Below are 6283 nucleotides of genomic sequence, written 5' to 3'. Positions count from 1 at the left end.
AGAGTATTTGTCTTGTTTAATTCTCCAGACCGCATGGGGTTAAATGTGAAAAGCGGGGGTTTCTGAGAGCCGTGTTTATCTGCTCTTTTGTGTCGGGGTCACTGGGCCTGATGGACGCTCACCCAGTTGGCAGTGAACCCTCGCTCTAATTCCCAGCATCCTCCATTCAAACCAGAGCTAACAGGCTGTCGGGAGTCCAGCTCTGCATTTAGATGACTCCAACAAAAGCCTCCATCAGAACTGCTTCATCACAACAGTGTGTGTGTGTGTGTGTGTGCGGAGCCAACGAGAACTGATCTATAGAGATTTATAAAGGCTTTGCTCAGCTTCAGCATCAGCACAAATATGTAATTAAAAACATTTGTTTGCCGAACACATAAAGATAGATAGAAAGATAGTCTGGCAAACTGTCAGATCAAACCGGATCATTCTGGCAGATCATAAAGTTGATGATAAAGTGACTGTAATGGTATTATTCACATTCTCTGATCATATGAACCTGGCATACATTTATCGAAACAAATCCCCTTGAGAAGTCGGCACTAAAATGACTTGTATTTGTACTTTTAACTGTTGGATCTGTCCCTCGTCTAAAGCCTCGGCTCATCTACGGCAGCAGATGTTTGGGGTTCTGCATATCCTCAGGAAAACTGCAGTCAAATCCTGCCGCAAACCAAACTATACAACAACTCGCTTTTTTCCAGTTGGCAGAACTTATTTTATCTGTAGACATCTACAAAATGAAACACTAGTTTTAATCCTTTAAATCATAACACTGATATAGAAATTTTATTAATGCATATGCATATAAACAAATGCATGCATCTACACGCATATATATATATATATACACACACACACAAATATATAAAAAAATATATAATATATATAAAATGCACATATAAAAAATGCATGCATATGTCTATATATATATATAGATGCATGCATTTTTATGCATATATATATATATATACACATACACATACACACAAACACACAGACACACACATATGCATTTTATAGGCTATATAGCCTATTGTATATTTTGTAATACTTTTTGTGTGCATTATATATATAATACATATGCATATAAAAAATGCATGCATCTATATGTATATATACATATGCATGAATTTTAATATGTGCATTTTATATACATTATATACTTTGAAATATTACTTTGTGTGTGTGTGTGTATATATTAAATTAACGTGCATATGCATATAAAAACCCAAACGCTGGATTAAAACAATTGCTTGGTTAGTCCATTTTCAACCCAACTTGGGTTATTTTTAACCCAGCATTTTTTAGAGTGTATTATTACATATATTAATCTGTAAATTATTCAATACTTATGCAAATGATTGCTTACTCATTCTCTTAATCAAATCTATACAATAAAACAAGAACATACATTTTTTTAAAAAATGCTGGGTTAAAAATAACTCAAGTTGGGTTGAAAATGGACTAACCCGGCAATTGGGTTGTTTTAACCCAGTAAATGGGTCGTTTTAACCCAGCGGTTGGGTTAAATGTTTGCTTAAAACAACCCAATTGCTGGGTTAGTCCATTTTCAACCCAACTTGGGTTATTTTTAACCCAGCATTTTTTAGAGTGCACTATATATTTAAGATATATTACAAAATATTAAAATGCACAAAATATTTTTGCAAACTATTGCACGTTTTGATTTGATGATGTCATCCCCAATGCTTTACGTGAGAGGCAGGAAACATGTCTATAGGGCTGATGGGAACATGTCCGTCATTTACAAAGACATTAACGCTTAGAAGTTTCATGTGCTGCAGATAACATTACTCAGCTCAATTTAGAGAAAACTAAAGCCTTGGATGACATCAAGGGCAAGAGCGATGAGATAAATCAGTGTGTGCACAGAGATTACCAGTAAAACATCCACTTTAAAGACCGCATGTGCCAATAAAACAACCCCGGCAAAGGTTAATGCCAATGTCGACAGAACACTCTTTTAATGGAGTGTCACATAGTAGCTCAAAGGTGTTGGATAAGCGTCTTTTTCTCCTTTTCTTTCCCTCTTTTGACATTTTTACACCTTCTTTTTTTGGTCACATGTACAGCTGGAGTGACGTTAATCCGAAACCCCAAATTATTTTCTACTATTGATTCTGCCAGGCGTTAACCGCTTTTCCGATTTGCTGTGATTCCTGATTGGGCCCCTGGGAGCCGGACCTATTCACTACATATAATATAATTGCAGTCACAGCGCATGAGGTGTGATCGAGCCCCGCCTTCTAGCGAACGGTTTATTGCAATTAATGGCCGACTGTGTTAACAAAACTTGAGTCTGACGAGCGCTGTGCAAATCCAGGAAATGATACATCCTCATTTATTTGTAATTATGCTGTATTGCTCCCAGATGCAGTGCATTATGGGCAATCCATCAGGGGTTCGCCAATTGAGCTGGGGTCTGTTGTCCTTCGGTTACATGTTTACATTGGCCTCAGCGAGCGCACAACTGTCTGTGTGACATTACTAATCCTGAGCGCTTGCTGTGAGTGTCAGTGGATGTCTTTCTGCCATATCACATAGCTGAGTTTCACCCTCTTGGACAAAAACTCTTAACAAGCGGTCAAGCTGTGTGTGAATAATCTGTTAACTCTTGACCCAACACCGACGAGATTTTCCGTCACTGTAAAACATGATCGTGATTTTAACGGTAAAATACTGTAAAATGCTACGGTGAAAAACAGTTACCCGGTTAACAGAACGTTTCCGTACTACATAGGGTGAATAACTGTAATACATTACATTTCATGTAATGTAACTTTGTAATAATGCAATTTTACAGTAAAATACCGTTAAATTGACAGTTTTTTGAAGTGAAAAAGAACGTCATTGTTTGATTTAAAGTGAAAAACCATAAATTGATAGAATTCCCTGTGTCTTCACATTTGATGTATTTTTGTTGAAATAACTGTTTCTTCTTAGTTTTTTTTCTGATCAGTGTACATTATGGTTTTATGTTTCATGTAATGTTGTTAAATGTATGTTTTATGATGCACTCTAAAAAATCCTGGGTTAAAAACAACCCAAATCGGGTTGAAAATGGACTAACCCAGCAATTTGGTTGTTTTAACCCAGCAGTTGGGTCGTTTTAAACATTGGGTTAAATGTGTGCTTAAAACAACCCAATTGCTGGGTTAGTCCATTTTCAACCCAACGTGGGTTGTTTTTAACCCAGCATTTTTTAGAGTGTGGTGTTTAGTGTTTGTGTGAATGTGCACCTTTTAGTATTGTCCTCCTAAAAGCTTTGATTGATCATGTGACTCATCTCCACTGTGATTGGTTGTCAGTATATATCAAAGGTACCTAACAGATATTAGTATTTCAATAGATTGGTAATTTAACATTATTTCAGTTCATGAAATACGGTTATTAACTGTAAATTTAACCTAAATATGAAAAACCTAAAATGTTGCTACCGTATTTCTGGCAATCACAGAATTTTGTTACAGTGTACATGTAATTATTACAATATAAATCTTTTAATTATACGGTTTTGAACTGTTAAATAGACAGTAAACTAAGTGCTGTCCTGTTAAACCTAAAATACCGTATTTTTTACGGTAAAGTTCTGGCAACCACAGCTGCCAGGTTTTTACTGTAAATTTTATGGGGATTTTTTTTTCCACAGTGTATGATATAGCCTATAAATCTAGACGCAGCAGCAGATGTAATTTGCAGTCAGGGTAGTCTAGCAACTCTCCGTTGGCTTGCGAGCTTGAAAAACCCAACTCTGGTCTGGCCAATCACAGCGTGTGTAGAGTCGGTGGGCGGGCTTAACATAATGGCGGCAGAGTTGCGCCGGTTCCACTTGCTACTCGTAAACACAGAATCTATCAACTAGCTCCGCTTCACCTTCTTCATTGCTCTGGTTGGTTGTTGTGCTATCCTATTGGTGCAGAGGGAACCGTTTATCCCGCCCCTCAGTGAGATGGACTTTGTAACGACGTCTTTAGTGCCTTTTAAGGGTCTTGAGAGTGTAAAGTGCCATTGAGCCAATGGAGGCCTTTCAGAGCCATCAGATTTACACTAAAATATCTTCATTTCTGTTCTGAAGATGAACGGAGGTCTTACGGGTGTCGAACGACATGAGGGTAAGTAATTAATGACTGAATTTTCATTTTTGGGTGAACTAACCCTTTAAGACACGAAACGACCGGTTTGTGCGAGAAACCCAACAGTATTTATATAATTGTTTACCTCTAATACACCACTTCTGTATGTCCAACAGCCTTCAGCGCGATCTCACTTCCGGTGAGTGAGGTCTGTACACGATCTGGCGCAGTTTACGTTAAGTGATTGCACACTCAAGGCTGTTGGATTGATTTTTACGCTCATAGATTTTGTTACCATTCACATGCATTATACGACTGAGAGACTGCAACGGTTGGAGTTAAAAATCTTCATTTGTGTTCGACTGAAGAAACAAAGTCACCTATATCTTGGATGCCCTGGGGGTCAGCAGATACACATCACATTTTCATTTTTGGGTGAACTATCCCTTTAAAGCAATTATCATGTAATTGCTCACCCAGGTTGAATGCGGGTGTATTTCATAAAAAAGCATCATTTTGAAAAAAAAAAAAAGTTTTTGTCAAAGACTACGTCCAGATAAAAACACAGATGGAGTAGATGGAGTCCATCAACACCCCCAAAGCTTCAGTCCTATCGCTCGTCCTGGGTCACATTTCATTCCGTAACATTAGGCCGTTTTGATTTATATGCTGTTTAAAGGGATAGTTCACCCAAATATTAAAATTATCCCATGATTTACTCTCCCTCAAGTCATCCGAGGTGTGTATGACATTCTTCTGTCAGACGAATAAAATCTGAGTTATATTAAAAATGTTCTGGCTAATCCAAGCTTTATAATGGCAGTAATAGTTGCTCTGTTTTTGAAGTCCATAAAAAGTGCATCTGTCCGTCAAATAACTGCTCCACGTGGCTCTGGGGTGTTAATAAAGGCCTTCTGAAGCGAATCAATGCGTTTGTGTAAGAAAAATATCCATATTTAAAAATGTATTTCATTTTTTTCTATGGCTCTGCATCAGCTGTCCCGCTCCATCACTTCCGGCGAATAAGGTCAAAATACCGGCGCGATCATAGATATTACATACATAGATTCCTCATTAGTGCCTGCGCGGATCGGTCGAATGAGGCATCTACGTATATATATCTATGATCTCGGCAGTATTTTGACCTTATTCGCCGGAAGTTATGGCGCTGGGAAAACTAGATGATATTCATCTGATAAGAGGTAAAAAAATAACAAATACTGTTGGGTTTCTCGCAGAAAGCGATGGTTTTGTGTCTTCAGACATCAATGTGTCGGCATGGTTTAATAAGGATTCGTATGTCTGTGTTTTTACTCTCATTGCTCTCATACTCTAAAATCTCCCCATTGACATCATTATACGACTATCACACTGTTAAAAATCTTCATTTGTGTTCTACTGAAGAAACAAACACACCTACATCTTGGATGCCCTGGGGGTGAGCAGATCAACATAAAAAATTAGTTTTGGGGTGAACTATCCCTTTATTGTTGCTGATCGCGTTATTTTGCACATGCACATGATTACATATGATATCGCTTGCTTCTGCGTCATCTTCGCCTGTGTTTTGATCAGGAGAGTCTGTACTCTTTCAGAAGATGTGTAGGCTGAAATTTCCATCAATGGAGGGGAAGCGTTGTCTCAAATATTACGTCAATGGCGGGGAAAGAGTTAAAATACAAATCAAACTTCTCTTTGAAGTGTGCCAATCAGCATTGAGAGCATCTTCAGGGACTTTCCTACCGAACCAGGCGACGGCGAGCGCTCTTTCGTCTTCTAACCGGCGCTGATGGCATCGGCTCAGAATCTGTATTTTCATTCCAGCTGTGAATGGAGGCTTTGTGTGGTTTGAGGGAAACCTGCTCTCTGGGAAGTGTCAGAAGGCTAGTACTTACATTGTTATCTGAAGATAGAGGCCAGAAATGGTTTCCAGACTCCTGCAGTTCTCTAGCAGAAACACTGGACTGATCCGCGGGCACGCGCGCCGCTCCAGACGTTTATAAATTCATAAAGACTTTCCAATTGTTTGGCACCATTTCGAACGTTAGGCTTGTCATTTCTGGAATGGAAATGAAACTTATATTGGCATGGTGGCGTCAGCCAAGTTCGTTCTATTAACTGTTTGTTTGAATCTAACCTGGTTCAGAATGTCACTCTAATAGACTGCGTTCAGATTGCCAGCATAT

The sequence above is a fragment of the Gobio gobio genome (assembly GCF_949357685.1).
Source record: "Gobio gobio genome assembly, chromosome: 11".
Classification (NCBI taxonomy): Eukaryota; Metazoa; Chordata; class Actinopteri; order Cypriniformes; family Gobionidae; genus Gobio; species Gobio gobio.
This window is presented reverse-complemented; position numbering follows the sequence as displayed.